General features: G+C 43.9%; 1 protein-coding gene and 1 long non-coding RNA gene across 9 annotated transcripts in view; one reads left to right on the top strand and one right to left on the bottom strand.

Annotated features, from left to right (window-relative positions):
• The window catches only part of CERS3 (ceramide synthase 3), a 146,464-nt gene that overhangs the window by 99,503 nt on the left and 31,075 nt on the right, over window positions 1-15,886 (top strand). The gene's annotated exons all lie outside the window — the stretch shown is intronic.
• Window positions 7,618-15,886, bottom strand: part of LOC130540848 (uncharacterized) — a 63,245-nt gene continuing 54,976 nt past the window's right edge. Inside the window, exon 5 of the long non-coding RNA XR_008954850.2 lies at window positions 7,618-9,506. This is a non-coding gene — a long non-coding RNA (uncharacterized LOC130540848). The remainder of the gene's footprint in view (window positions 9,507-15,886) is intronic.

Below are 15,886 nucleotides of genomic sequence, written 5' to 3'. Positions count from 1 at the left end.
AAGAGACAGTTTGGTAGGGCCATTTCAAACTATATCAAAGGAATATATTTTGGAGTAAAATATTTCAATTTCTTTCAGGGGCTGCTATCTATCATGTGATGTTATACTAGAGTCAGGCTGGAACTTGGTGTCTTATTGCTACAAAAGTCAGTCTTAAGATCTCTGTTTTAATGTTACTGATGGTCAGCTGTGCCTGGATTCCAAAGGAAGGAGGGTGTATAATGAGGTGTGTCTGACTCTCACTTCCCATCATGGCCTCAACTAGATTTTCAGGTTTACATTGGAATGTCCTTGGCTGAGAGGGGGTCCATCAGGCAGTTGGGGGTTTAGAACTTTATTTTTGGTTTACATAAGGGAGTTTTCATTAAGGATCTTTCAAGTTGAAAGTTATAGCTGGCTCACATTTAGGTGTTACTATCCGTGTATAATATATACAGCACTATATTGTCAGATTGAGTGACTTGTGTGTACCAAGGATGCTGGCAGTTAGTCTGATAAGCTCAGTTTTTAATCAACTCTTTGATTAATTAGTTTTCCAACTTTAGTAAATGTGCCTCAAAGATCACTGAAGAGTTGGCAAAGGAAATGGAAACTGCCGTAATTGACCTCTGAGTTTTCTACCATCTCTTAGCTTCTAGATCTTCACAGAGGTATGGGAAATTAGCCCACATCTCGGTTAATCTAAAAAAAAAAAAAAAAAACTGAGAAGTTTCTTCTTGAACTGAATTACTGATGACCTTGTTTTCTTGAGAGCCAACTTTTCCTGTTAAAGTTGTGGTGCCAAAAAAAAAAAAAACTTTCATTGAATGGTCCTAGTTTATTAAAGTTCTAAATAGCTTTTCTGTGATCTCTGAAAAAGTTGTTTTCATGCACGTCTGTGTGAAGAGACCACCAAACAGGCTTTGTGTGAGCAACAAGGCTGTTTATTGCACCTGGGTGCAGGCGGGCTGAGTCCGAAAAGAGAGTCAGTGAAGGGAGATAGGGGTGGGGCCATTTTATAGGATTTGGGTAGGTAAAGGAAAAAGGGGGGTTGTTCTCTAGTGGGCAGGAGTGGGGGTCACAAGGTGCTCAGTAGGGGAGCTTTTGAGCCAGGATGAGCCAGGAGAAGGAATTTCACAAGATAACATCATCGTTAAGGCAGGAACAGGCCATTTTCACTTCTTTTGTGGTGGAATGTCATCAGTTAAGGCAGGAACAGGCCATCTGGATGTGTATGTGCAGGTCACAGGGGATATGATGGCTTAGCCTGGGCTCAGAGGCCTGACATTCCTGTCTTCTTATATTAATAAGAAAAATAAAATGAAATAGTGGTAAAGTGTTGGGAAGGTGAAAATTTTGGGGGATGGTATGGAGATAAAATGGGCGATGTTTCTCAGGGCTGCTTCAAGCAGGATTAGGGGTGGTGTGGGAACCTAGAGGGGGAGAGATTAAGCTGAAGGAAGATTTTGTGGTAAGGGATGATATTGTGCGGTTGTTAGAAGAAACATTTGTCATTTAGAATTATTGGTGATGGCCTGGATACAGTTTTGTATGAATTGAAAAACTAAATGGAATAAGAGAAGGAGAAAAACAGGTGTTAAAGGACTAAGAATTGGGAGGACCTAGGACATCTAATTAGAGAGTGCCAAAGGAGGTTCAGCATAGCCTTGCCCGCAAAGATTATTTATTTACTTTAAGAGTTAAGAGTGGTGGTTTGGGGATAGCACCAGGAGATATCAGCTGTGATGGCTTGGAGAAACAGTGTAAACTGGCAGTGTAAACAAGAGCAGGGCACGTATGAGTAGTTGAGAATGGTGAATAGGAGTATGACTAGACAGAAGATAGTAGGGATGACAAGTTTTTTGGGGCACAGTCCAAGTTGGTCTGGTGTCTGGAATGAGACTGGGGCCTAATAAAAAGGAGTGTCTATACAGGAGCTCAAATGGGCTGTACCTTGTAGCATTCCGAGGACAGGCCTGAATTCTGAGAAGGGAAAGTGGTAAAAGTATTGTCCAGTCCTTTTTAAGTTGGTGGCTGAGCTTGGTGAGGTGTGTTTTTAAAAGACCATTAGTCTGTTCTACCTTTCCTGAAGACTGAGGACTGTAAGGGATATAAAGGTTTCACTGAATACTAAGAACCTGAAAAAATGCTTGGCTGATTTGATGAATAAAGGCCGGTCTGCTATTGGACTATATAGAGGTGGGAAGGCCAAACTGAGGAATTATGTCTGACAGAAGGGAAGAAATGACCATGGTGGCCTTCTTAGACCTTGTGGGAAAGGCCTCTACCTATCCAGGGTAAGTGTCTACCTAGACCAAGAGGTATTTTAGTTTCCTGACTCAGGGCATGTTGAGTAAAGCTAATTTGCGAGTCCTGGGTGGAGGCAAATCCCTGAGCTTGATGTGTAGGGAAGGGAGGGGGCCTGAAGAATCCCTGAGGAGTAGTAGAATAGCAGATGGAACACTGAGAAGTTATTTCCTTGAGGATAGATTTCCACAATGGAAAGGAAATGAGAGGTTCTAAGAGGCGGGCTAGCGGCTTGTACTATAGCATAGCCTGCCTTTGCTGGTGTGTGGCCATTAGGCCTGGTGGAACTGCCATCAATAAACCAAGTGTGATCAGGGTGAGAAGCAGGGAAGAAGGAAATGTGGGGAAATGGGGTGAACGTCAGGTGGATCAGAGAGATGCAGTCATGGGGGTCAGGTGTGGTATCTGGAATAATGTGGGAGGCCGGATTGAAGTCCAGGCCAGGGACAATGGTAATTGTGGGAGACTCAACAAAGAGTGAGTACAGCTGAAGGAGCCGGGGAGCAGAAAGTATATATGTCAGGTGTGAGGAAGAAAATAGATTTTGGAAGTTATGAGAGCTGTAGAGAGTGAGTTGAGCATAGTTTGTGATTTTAAGGGCTTCTAAAAGTATTAAGGCAGCAGCAGCCACTGCACGGAGACATGATGGCCAGCCTGAAACAGTAAGGTCAAGTTGTTTGGACAAAAAGGCTACAGGATGTGATCCTGGTCCCTGTGTAAGAATTCTGATTGCACAGCCCTACACTTCAGCTGTGTGCAATGAAAAGGGTTGGGATGAGTCAGGGAGAGCTAGAATGGGGGCAGTCTCTAAAGCTGTCTTCAAGGAAGGGAAAGAGGAGTGGGGAAAGGATTTAGGATCTTTGGGGTCAGCTAGGTTTCCTTTTGTGAGTTTATAGAATGTTTTTTTTAGGATGGCAAAACCAGGTATCTAAAGGTGAAAGTATCTAACCATGCCTAGGAAGGAAAGGAGTTGTTGTTTTGTAGAAGGGGTTGGGGTTTGGGAGATTAGTCAGACATGATCGGCAGGGAGAGCACGTGTGTCTTTATGAGAATTATGCTGAGATAGGTAACAGATAGGGAAGAAATTTGGGCTTGACTAAAGTAATGGGGGCTGTCTGTGAAGCTTTGTGGCAGTGCAGCCCAGGTAATTTGCTGAGCCTGATGGGTGTCAGGGTCAGTCCAAGTGAAAGTGAAGAGAGGCTGGGATGAAGGGTGCAAAGGAATAGTAAAGAAAGCATGTTTGAGATCCAGAACACAATAATGGATTGTGGAGTGAGGTATTGAGGATAGGAGAGTATATGGGTTTGACACCATGGGGTGGATAGGCAAAACAATGTGGTTGATAAGGCATAGATCCTGAACTAACTTATAAGGCTTGTCTGGTTTTAGAACAAGTGAAATGGGGGAATTGTAAGGAGAGTTTATAGGCTTTAAAAGGCCATGCTGCAGCAGGCGAGTGATAGCAGGCTTTAATCTTTTCAAAGCATGCTGTGGGATGGGATATTGGCATTGAGCAGGGTAAGGGTGATTAGGTTTTAATGAGATGGTAAGGGGTGCATGATCGGTCACCAAGGAGGGAGTAGAGGTATCTTATACTTGTGGGTTAAGGTTGGGGGATACAAGAGGAGGACACAAAGGAGGCTTTGGATTGGGAAGAAGGGCAGTAATGAGGTGTGGCTATAGCCCAGGAATAGTCAGGGAAGCAGATAATTTAGTTAAAGTGTCTCAGCCTAATAAGGGAACTGGGCAGGTGGGGATAACTAAAAAGGAGTGCTTAAAAGAGTATTGTCTAAGTTGGCACCAGAGTTGGGGAGTTTTAAGAGGTTTAGAAGCCTGGCCGTCAATACCCACAACAGTTATGGAGGCAAGGTAAACAGGCCTTTGAAAAGAAGGTAATGTGGAGTGGGTAGCCTCCGTATTGATTAAGAAGGGGACGGACTTACCTTCCACTGTGAGAGTTACTTGAAGCTCGGCGTCTGTGATGGTCTAGGGGGCTTCTGAAGTGATCGGGCAGTGTCAGTCTGCAGCCACTAAGCCATGAAGATCTGGGAAGGAGTCAGTCAGAGAGCCTTGGGCCAGAGTTCCAGGGGCTCTGGGAGTGGGTGCCAGATGAGTTGAACAGTCTGATTTTCAGTGGGGTCCTGCACAGATGGGACGTGGCTTAGGAGGAATCCTGGGCTGCAGGCATTCCTTGGCCTGGTGGCCAGATTTCTGGCACTTGTAGCAAGCTCCTGGGGGAGGCAGTTCTGGAGGAATGCCTGGCCACTGCAGTTCAGGTATTTGGAAGTTCTTGTGTGCTGGAGATGTGGCTGGGGTTTGTCTCACAGTGGAGGCAAGGAATTGCAACTCAGAAATACATTGTTACTTGGCTGCCTCTATTCTATTATTGTACACCTTGAAGGCGAGGTTAATTAAGTCCTGTTGTGGGGTTTGAGGGCCAGAATTCAATTTTTGGAGTTTTATTTAATGTCGGGAGCAGATTGGGTAATAAAATGTATGTTGAGAATAAGACGGCCTTTTGACCTTTTAGGGTCTAGGGCTGTAAAGTGTCTCAGGGTTGCTGCCGAACGAGCCATGAACTGGGTTGGGTTTTTCATATTTGATGAAAAAGAGCCTAAACACTATCTGATTTGGGATAAAGAAAAAGGAGCATTAACCTTGACTATGCCTTTAGCTCCAGCCACCTTTTTAAGAGTAAATTGCTGGGCAGGTGGGGGAGGGCTAGTCATGGAACAAAACTGTAAGCTGGCCTGGGTGTGAGGAGGGGAGGTGATATAAGTATTATATGGTGGAGGAGTGGAGGCTGAGGAAGAATTGGGACTTAGCTCGGCCTGGTGAGGAGGGGAGGGCTAGTCATGGAACAAAACTGTAAGCTGGCCTGGGTGTGAGGAGGGGAGATGATATAAGTATTATATGGTGGAGGACTGGAGGCTGAGGAAGAATTGGGACTTAGCTCGGCCTGGTGAGGAGGGGAGAGGTCAGATGGGTCTGTAGAAAAGGAAGATTAGAAAGACTTAGCGACACTTGGGGTTGGGACTGAGGGGACAGGCGGGAGGGAAAGAAGGAAGATTTGGGATGAGTTGCACTGGGAACAGAGACTAGGGAGGGACTGATGTGTAAAAGAATGCCTGGACGTCAGGCACCTCAGATCGTTTGCCTATTTTACGAAAAGAATTATTTAGATCTTGTAGGATGGAAAAATTGAAAGTGCCATTTTTTGGCTATTTGGAACCACTGTCAAGTTTGTATTGGGGTCAAGCAGCATTGCAGAAGAAAATAAGGCATTTAGGTTTTAGGTCAGGTGCAAGTTAAAGAGGTTTTAGGTTTTTGAGAACACAGGCTAAGGGAGAAGAAGGGGGAATGGAAGGTGGAAGGTTGCCCATAGTGAAGGAGGCAAGTTTAAAGAGAAGGGTAGAGACACGGAGGGAAGGGGTTCGGGTGTTTTTACCCTCCAGAAAAGCGAGAAAGGGGTCGGGGCGTGGAAGTAAGGGGTTGGGGCACAGAGATAAGTGGTCAGGGTGCAGAAATAAGGGATCGGGGTGCAGAGATCAGGGGTCAGGGCATGGAAATAAGGGATCGGGGCACAGAGATAAGAGGTCGGGGTGCAGAAATAAGGGATCAGGGTGCAGAGATAAGAGGTCGGGGTGCAGAAATAAGAGATTGAGGCACAGAGATAAGAGGTCAGGGTGTGGAAATAAGGGATCAGGGCGCAGAGATAAGAGGTCGGGGTTCCTGCCCCTCCCCCAGAAAAGCGGGACTTGCCGCTAAGGGTGAAGGAGAAGAGGTTGAGGGGTTCTTGCCCCTCCCCCAGAAAAGCGGAGAAGGGGTAGAGACATGGAGAGAAGGGGTTGGGGTTCTTGCCCCTCCCCCAGAAAAGCAGGACTTGCTGCTAAGAGTGAAGGACCAAGGCAGGCATCCCTGCGTGGTCTGACACCTCTGAAACCTGGGTGAATAATCAGAGAGGTGTCCCTGCAATGATTAAACACCAAGCGAAGGCTGCCTTCCCTAGTCCGTGACCAGTGCCGGAGTTTTGGGTCCATGGATAAAACATGTCTCCTTTGTCTCTACCAGAAAATGAAAGGAATTGAAATTAAGGGAAGGGAGAAATTGAAGTGTGGTGCCAAGATTGAAAGGAGAAAGAGGTTGAGGGATAGTGAGAGAGGTTGGAGAAGACAGTAAAAAGAGGCCACTTACCGGATTTGAAATTGGTGAGATGTTTCTTGGGCTGGTCGGTCTGAGGACCTGAGGTCGTAGGTGGATCTTTCTCACAGAGCAAAGAACAGGAGGACAGGGGATTGATCTCCCAAGGGAGGTCCCCCCTCTCCAGTCACAGCACCAAATTTCATGTGCGTCCGTGTGAAGAGACCACCAAACAGGCTTTGTGTGAGCAGCAAGGCTGTTTATTTCACCTGGGTGCAGGCAGGCTGAGTCCGAAAAGAGAGTCAGTGAAGGGAGATAGGGGTGGGGCCGTTTTATAGGATTTGGGTAGGTAAAGGAAAAAGGGGGTTTGTTCTCTGGTGGGCAGGAGTGGGGGTCACAAGGTGCTCAGTAGGGGAGCTTTTGAGCCAGAATGAGCCAGGAGAAGGAATTTCACAAGATAATGTCATCAGTTAAGGCAGGAACAGGCCATTTTCACTTCTTTTGTGGTGGAATGTCATCAGTTAAGGCAGGAACAGACCATCTGGATGTGTATGTGCAGGTCACAGGGGATATGATGGCTTAGCTTAGGCTCAGAGGACTGACAGTTTTCTTATCTCTAAGTGAGTGATAAAGTGGAAGTAACTGAGACAAGTTAAATAAGAACTGGATCAGTTAGACAGTTTGCACTTGCAGTAGTTGGTGTGAAGGAAAGGCCCTGGACTGAGCCTATAATGATTGGGTCCAGCCTTCCAGAAGCTCCTGTCCCCATGGAGAAACGGTTCCCTTATTAACTGGTGAGAGACAATAATTACAGGCTTGAAAAGGATCTGGGGGAGTGAAGCTTGGAAAACAGAAGATACCCTAGTTTCATTGTGATTTTCCTGTCTGATCTCTAATGGGTCATGCCAGGCCTGATTAGAAACCCAGCAGGTTGGGGAGCCATGGACAAGAATTCCTGATTTCTCATGTTGTCCTTTGGAGAAGCTGTTTCCAATTGCAGTTTGACAGGAGTTGTGGAGGCCCCCACAGCCGTAATCCTTGCAGTTTGTATGACTTCAGCAGGCTTGCATGTGTACTTTGTTTTCCACAGCAGTGGCAAAACTGGCTGTGAAATCAGCTTATTCCTCCAAAGCTGTAAAGCCTCCTTTTAAAGAACACTATTTGAAGGCATAGTTGCATTGCAAAGAGGAGGAGAGGGCTAGAGGCTGGAGTTAAAATTCTTAGAGGGATAACTAACAAATCCATTTTCAACTCTATTTAATCAGCGTTTAGCATTTAATGCATTTGATTGTTACTAAGGCGACAGATTCTTGGATACTTTACAAATGAAATTGCAGACGTTCATGTGCCTCCAAAAATTTCTTTTAAATCTTGTAACAGAGATTGTGAGTTTGTTCCTTCAATTCCTTACACATGGAAAACTCTCAGTAAGTAACTTTAAATATGCAAAGAATACAAAATTTGGAAAACAAACCACCCTGTTTTGGGTAGCAAGTTACAAAATAATGTATTAATCATTTTTGGTCTCCATGAATTTTCATGGCAGACTGAAAAGAAGGTGATTATACTTCTAAAAATAGCATTTTTGGTAATAGTCACATCTTATTTTTTCTAAACAATAAGGTCATTGCATTTGATGAATAAGAACCTTCCACTATTTGCTTTTGCTCTTGAATGCCTTAAAATAAAAATATCACTATAATTTCAAAACTCTAGCTTATATGGACCCTGCTTAGCAGGCATCCTGCTGCTTGAGAACAAGGCTTGGCACTGAAACTTATCTAGTTCCTATAAAATGGTTGATTTTGTGATGAGCTACTAGCCGATACATTACATCAGAAAATATGACAGGCTGCCACTCATCTTGTCATTTTCTTTGCTAACATGAGAAGTGCCTTGAGAGGAAATTAGAAGGAAAATAGTATGCTTTTGTTTAATATTACTTAAGAGAACTTGATCATCCTTAAGCTTTTATTCTCTTCTTTCTAAATATCATCCTGGATCCTGGCCAGCTCAAGCATGTCTGTGTGACATCTTGTGCTGGTGAGTAGTCAAGACGTGCGGGGGGAACTGTAGCATGCAGCCACGAAAGCCAGGATGGAGAAACCAGCCCCTTGGCAACCTGCCCAGCCATCTGCAACTCAACAGGCAGGATCTCTTCAGTTCATAGAATGACACTTTACATACACTGAACTGTTTTAGCTAAAGAGAGGAACATGCTAACAAACATGAGGAAACCGAAGCGTAGACCAAATTCACACAGTAATTTCATGGCAAAGCCAAGACTAGAACTTGAGTCTCTTAACTTGTAACACTTCACCTTTTAAATTATTCTTTACTTGAGTTAAGGCAAAAAAATTAATAACTAGAAAAACCAGAAAATTAGTTTAAAATACTTGTATGGAGTTATAAAATAGTGAATATTCAAAAATTTTCAAGAGTTAAAAAATATATATGTATACACCTACTGGGTACCCACAAAAATTTCAAAAAATAAAAATAAATAGTGAATACAGGCCGGGCACAGTGGCTTATGACTGGAATCCTAGCACTTTGGGAGGCTGAGGTGGGAGGATCACCTGAGGTCAGGAGTTTGAAACCAGCCTAACCAACATGGCAAAACCCTGTCTCTACTAAAAATACAAAAATTAGCTGGGCGTGGTGGTGTGGGCCTGTAATCCCAGCCACTTGGGAGGCTGAGGTGGGAGAATTGCTTGAACCAGAGAGGTGGAGGTTGTAGTGAGCCGAGATCACGCTACTGCACTCCACTCCAGCCTGGGAGACAGAGTGAGACTCCATCTCAAAAAAAAAAAAAAAAAAAATGGGTACATAATCCAATTGATGAGTAATCAAGATCATAGATTAAAATGCAGCATAAATCTTGTAACTTACTTTTGAACTTTTTGAAAGCATAAGAAGATATTTTGTTTTTCTTCTTTTTTTAATCTCACATCACTTCCAAGTAAAGCGGTTAGATAGCTAAGAGCACAGGTTCTGTGTAGATTCAAACGTCAGCTCTCCCATTCACTGGCAATGTGATCTTGGGTATATTACTTCATTCATTGCCTCAGTTTCTTCACCTGTAAAATAGGGATCATGATATTAGTGCCTGCATTGAAGGATAAAGCCCTGAGAACAGTGGGTGGCACATAGTAAGCACATGATAAATGTTAGCTGCCATTGTCATGATCAATATGATCAGTATTACTACTTTAGCAGGTTCTTTCTACCAAACTACAGAGAGCCTGTGAATGAGTCATTGTTGGGCAGTTGGCTCTCAGCAAGCCTCTTCATTTTGCTCAGGCAGACAGTGCTGCAGCTGACATTGTGAGTCCTTGTCTTGAAACCAAAGGCTCCAGTGACAGTTTTCTAAGCTGTCTTTTGCCAGTTGACTTTCATGACTCACATTCCAGGTGGTCATTTTTGACACATCCTCGTAGATGTCAACATGTTAGGGAAGAACACAAAGTCTGTAACATCCAAGAAGCCTAGTAGGTAAGAGTCTGCTAGTAGGTAAGAGTGAATGTAAAACTGCACTTTGCTGAACAATAATTTATAAAAATATCACAAAGACTGATTGTTGAAATAAAGTATGTTAGAAATGCTGTCAATGTAGGCCAGGCGTGGTGGCTCATACCTGTAATCCCAGCACTTTGGGAGGCCAAGGCAGGCGGATCACGAGGTCAGGAGATCAAGACCATCCTGGCTAACACGGTGAAACCCTGTCTCTGCTAAAAATACAAAAAAAATTAGCCGGGCATGGTGGAGCGCACCTGTAGTCCCAGCTTCTCAGGAGGCCGAGGCAGGAGAATGGCGTGAACCCAGGAGGCGGAGCTTGCAGTGAGTGGAGATCGCACCACTGCACTCCAACCTGGATGACTGAGTGAGACTCCATCTCAAAAAAAAAAAAAAAAAGTCAGGAAAGAACAGATGCTACTTCCTATAGGATCATCATGATTACCACATTTAGATGTTGCAGTGTCTCTCTCTGTTGCTGATGATAACGGCTTGTCTTTTTAGCTCTTAATTTTAGGCAAACTGACCTCTGATGGAAAACAGTATACTAGGATGTTTAAATAAGTAAAACAATCTCTTTTTTTTTGTACTTTTAGAATCCCCTATAGCTGGTGTCCTATCACTATGATTATGCAAAACTGGTCTGTTAGCATTATTAAAAACATTTTTCTTATTAGCATCTTATTTTATTTATTTATTTATTTATTTTACTTTAAGCTCTGGGATACATGTGCAGAACATGCAGGTTTGTTACATATGTATACATGTGCCATGGTAGTTTGCTGCACCTATCAACCCATCACCTAGTTTTTAAGCCTTGCATGTACTAGGTATTTGTCCTAATGCTCTTCCTCCGCTTGCCCCCCAGCCCCGATAGGCCTCGGTGTGTGATGTTCCCCTCCCTGTGTCCATGTGTTCTCGTTGTTCAACTTCTACTTATGAGTGAGAACAGGCAGTGTTTGGTTTTCTGTTCTTGTGTTAGTTTGCTGAGGATGATGATTTCCAGCTTCATCCACGTTCCTGCAAAGAACATGAACTCATTCTTTTTTATGGCTGCACAGTATTCCATGGTGTATATGTGCCACATTTTCTTTATCCAGTCTATCATTGATGGACATTTGGGTTGGTTCCAAGTCTTTGCTATTGTAAATAGTGCTACAATAAACATATGTATGCATGTGTCTTTATAATAGAATTATTTATAATCCTTTGGGTATATACCCAGTAATGGGATTGCTGGGTCAAATGGTATTTCTGGCTCTAGATCCTTGAGAAATTCGCCACACTGTCTTCCACAATGGTTGAACTAATTTATACTCCCACCAACAGTGTAAAAGCATTATTTCTCCACAGCCTCGCCAGCATCTGTTGTGTCCTAACTTTTTAATGATCACCATTCTAGCTGGTGTGAGATGCTATCTCATTGTGGTTTTGATTTGCATTTCTCTCATGACCAGTGATGATGAGCTCTTTTTCAAATGTTTGTTGGCCACACAGATGTCTTCTTTTGAGAAGTGTCTGTTCGTACCCTTGACCCACTTTTTGATGGGGTTGTTTGTTTTTTTCTTGTAAATTTGTTTAAGTTCATTGTAGATTCTGGATATTAGACCTTTGTCAGATGGATAGATTGCAAAAATTTTCTCCCATTCTATAGGTGGCCTGTTCACTCTGATGCTAGTTTCTTTTGCTGTGCAGAAGCTCTTTAGTTTAATTAGATCCCATTCGTCAATTTTGGCTTTTGCTGCCATTGCTTTTGGTGTTTTAGTCATGAAGTCTTTGCCCATGCCTATGTCCTGAATGGTATTGCCTAGGTTTTCTTCTAAGGCTTTTATGGTTTTAGGTTTTACATTTAAGACTTCAATGCATCTTGAGTTAATTTTTGTATAAGGTGTAAGGAAGGGGTCCAGTTTCTGTTTTTTGCGTATGGCTAGCCAGTATAAAACAAGCTTTTATTCCAGTTTTCTTTGGTACTCCCTGTTTCCTCAAAGAGGTTCTGGCTGCTGGCATCTGTTTCCAACAGCAGACCTGTCTTCCCTACAGTCACTCAGGACTGACTTAGTCACACGAGGGATCTTCCGTACTCCAGTTTATCACATATTAGCTCCAGTGTGCTAAAGTTCTTGCTTTGTGTGTTTTCTGGCAATGGTTTTCAAAATACTAGTTCTTTGGAGGTGCTGGGCTACCCAAGTCGTTTGGCCAGCAGGAAGTCAAAGGAGGCAGTTGCAAATGAAAGGGCTTAAGATGAGAGCTGCTTCCTGAGAGCGCGGCATTGATATCTGTGGGATTCCAATCCTGCCTCTCTTTCCTCTGTCCCAAATGTGGACTGTGATGTCCCCAGAACCACAGACCATGTCTTGCTGAAGTTGGAAAGGAGGGTGAGGGAGGGGGAAGAACCAAGTACAAGAAACTCTGACATCCCTTGTTCCCATTATTTTTAAACATCGTTTCCCAAAACGAAATGAATTTTTATATAATCCTGAAAGGAAGAGATAGTCTCCTTTTTATTAGTAGAGAAACAGATGCACACACACAGATGTCGTATATGGAATCTGAACTTTAGACAGGGGCACAGGCACAGTTTGTGGCTTGTTAATAAATCTGCACATTCACAGCAGGATATGAGAGTTTTATTAATGTGTTCTTAGGCCAGAGAGCTTGGTAAAAACAGGTATAGGGAGGCCCCATGCTGGCCAGCACTGTCCCTGCTAATCTCCCACTGTTTTCTGTGGCTACACCCTCCCTGTGGCCATCTCCCCACCCCTACTACCTAAGTCTCAGAAGAGAGCTTTGTGTGACACAAAAGAAACCTTATTCCTGAACACTCATTCAGTGTGTAGATGTGGGTAAAAGAAATTCGTTTTTCAAACATTTTCATTTTGATTTATCATGTGGGCTTTAGCGCCTGAGTGATTTATGATGCAGATGGCTTGATCTGTGCTCTGATTTGGGAACAGCACGCATGCCGTCTGTGGAACTCTGGGTGCTCAAAGGGGCTGTGTTCTTCAAAGGGTGTCTCCTTGGCACATGTGACAGGCCCAGGAAGTCCTGAGCAAAGCAGTCCTGGGCACGCACTCTTCGCGTGGATCCATGGCCAATGCCCTGGATGCCTGAGCTAAGACATCATGGAATGCCTGTCCTTTCCAATGGGCCTTGGCCTCAAGATTCCTCCATGCAACTGGCATACTTCTAGGACGTCTTCAGTCTGAGCCTGGAAACATGGTCACGTCTTTCAAAGGAATGGAACTGGCTCTGCTGAGTCATCTAGATGGGTTGGAAACCCAGATCCACTCCTCAAAGCTCTCCACAGAGGCCTGACTGCAGGGGCTAAGGCCAGAACAGGCCCTACATGGGCAGCTACCTGTTTAATGTTTGGATGGTAGCCCCTAAATCTACCTGCATGCAAGACAGCATGAAGAATGTGGAGAAAGCCCAGGCCTCAAGAGGGCCCCAGGGTCATGGCTGTCCAGAGGAAGAGAGTAATGGGGGAGATCTAAGTCAGCAAGGCTGTGGCGAAAGCCTGAGGCAAGCTTTGCCCACTTTGAAGCTTTCTGTTGCTATTTGTTCCTGCCATGTCAGTTGAGAGTGTTTGTGTGGGCATGTATAGGTGTGTGTGTGTGTGCACATGCGTGCATGGGCAGGCATACACAGGAGGATCTGGGGATACCCTGGGCTTCCACACCTGTGAGGGAGTGAGGGGAGCTGGGCTGGGCAAAGGGAGAAGTTGAACTCTGATGTGGGTGCAACCAAGGCCTCCACCAACCCTACAGAGAGCTCTAGAGCTGGGTGGCCCTTCAGAGATGACCCAATTGAGCCAAGGAGGCTGGGCCTCTGTATTTGGACATTAACCTGTTACTGGATATGGGCTGCCATCTAGAGAGGGGAATTTGTATATATTTTTTCTTCTCCTTATAGATAAGCTGAACGGTGTTCTGTTTCCTAGGAAACCTGAAGCTATATGTTCATGTTGATTCTATAGCTGTTTGGGGAGAATGGTGGGGCGGCGGGGGGAATTTGTAATCAGGCTACCACCATTGTTCTTCAGCCCCAGAAGTCCTCAAGTCATTTGCAATCTTAGGTACTTGAATTGAATTTTTTTTTTTTTTTGAGACAGAGTCTTGCTCTATTGCCCAGGCCAGAGTGCAGCAGTGCGATCTCAGCTCGCTGCAACCTCAGCCTCCTGGGTTCAAGCGATTCTCCTGCCTCAGCTTCCTGAGCAGCTGGGACTACAGGTACCCGCCACCACACCTGGCTGATTCTTTGTATTTTTAGTAGAGATGGGGTTTCACCGTGTTAGCCAGGATGGTCTCAATCTCCTGACCTCATGATCCGCACACCTCAGCCTCCCAAAGTCCTGGGATTACAGGTGTGAGCCACTGCACCCGGCCTGAACTATTTTTAATACCAAATTTCATACCACATACCTTGCAAGTGACCTTGACAATATCTCAGTTATGGAGAGCTCCGCAGAGCAGCACAGAACCAGATGGTAGCCCCTCAGATACCAATCATCAAGCCCTATCACCTCTTCCGTGACTCTGTTTCTGCAGGCTAAATACATACAATTCTTTCGAACGTACGTGACTCTGTTTCTGCAGGCTAAATACATACAATTCTTTCGAACATACGTGACTCTGTTTCTGCAGGCTAAATACATACAACTTTTTTGAACGTACCTCCTAAGACATGCTGTGGAGTCTTTTCACCTACCTCATCACTCTCTTGTTCTATTTTATCCAGATTATTTAAATGTTATACCTAGAAGTCAGCACAGTTTTCTAGATGTGGTCTGACTCATACAAAATCAAGCAGGTCTGTTTTCTCTGTTTTTCTGAAAATTCTGTTTCTATTGATGTAGGTTAGTTTTCCATCGCTGTTAGTCGCATTATGCTGTTAATTCATACTGAGCTTGAAATTGATTAAGCCTCCATGTCTTTTCCACATGAACTATTGTTAAGCAACATTTCCTCCACTGGGGAATTGTCTGGTGCTGAGAGTGGTTTTTCGTTTTTGTTGGAAGTTATATTCCTTTTTGTTAAACTTCATTTTGCTTGATCAGGTTATCATTCCAGCCTTTTGTTTAAGAATGGGAAAGCCTGACATTTGGTGACAGGTGCTTAAATATTTCTGATGACCTGTTGTTTAAAAGGCCTATTAAAGCCAGGAGTGGTGGTACATATTTGTAGTCCTAGCTGTTTGGGAGGCTGAGGCAGGAGGTTTGCTTGAGCTCAGGAAGTCAAGGCTTCAGTGAGCCATGATTGCACCACTGCACAATCTAGCCTGGAAACGGAACAAGACCCTGTCTCTTAAAAAAAAAAAACAAAAGAGGGCCTATTAAAGGAACTCAGGAGTATGCTATACAAGGCAGCTCATGAAAACGTCCTAATTATTTTGTTTGAATCAGAGGAGGATTGTAATTATACTTAAGCCTAACACACAAGAAGATCTACTACTCACACCCTAAAGAAGATCTCCCAGGATTCCAGATTTTTTGCTTCAGATCAACTTGTTACTGCTGTGTTGCTAGCTTATTACATGCTAGCTATGTTGACTACAGCTAACTAGAGTGGCTTGGGCGTTAATAGAAAAATACAGCCAGGTCCCAACACAGACCAGTTAAATCTACAGAGGTGAGATCGAGACACTGGAATTTTTGACAGTCCTCTTCTTCCACTAAATGATTCTAATTTGCATCCTAGGCTGAGATCTACGAGATTAAGCAGAGAAAACCAGCTGCATGTGTCTTCTCCCCACTGGAAAAATGTCCATGGTGCCACTCCATTTACTGGGTCTATTTTTTAAAAAGCGGAGATCACTATACTCTTCCCTACATTTGTAAAGTCAATTGGCATGACCTCAACAAACATTCCCATCTTGAAAATATTACAAAATTAGTGGACTTTTGTGTTACATTGATGTTCTGCACTATAAGAAAAAAAAACTGATA

Source organism: Pan paniscus, chromosome 16, assembly GCF_029289425.2.
Source record: "Pan paniscus chromosome 16, NHGRI_mPanPan1-v2.0_pri, whole genome shotgun sequence".
Lineage (NCBI taxonomy): Eukaryota > Metazoa > Chordata > Mammalia > Primates > Hominidae > Pan > Pan paniscus.
This window is presented reverse-complemented; position numbering and strand designations above follow the sequence as displayed.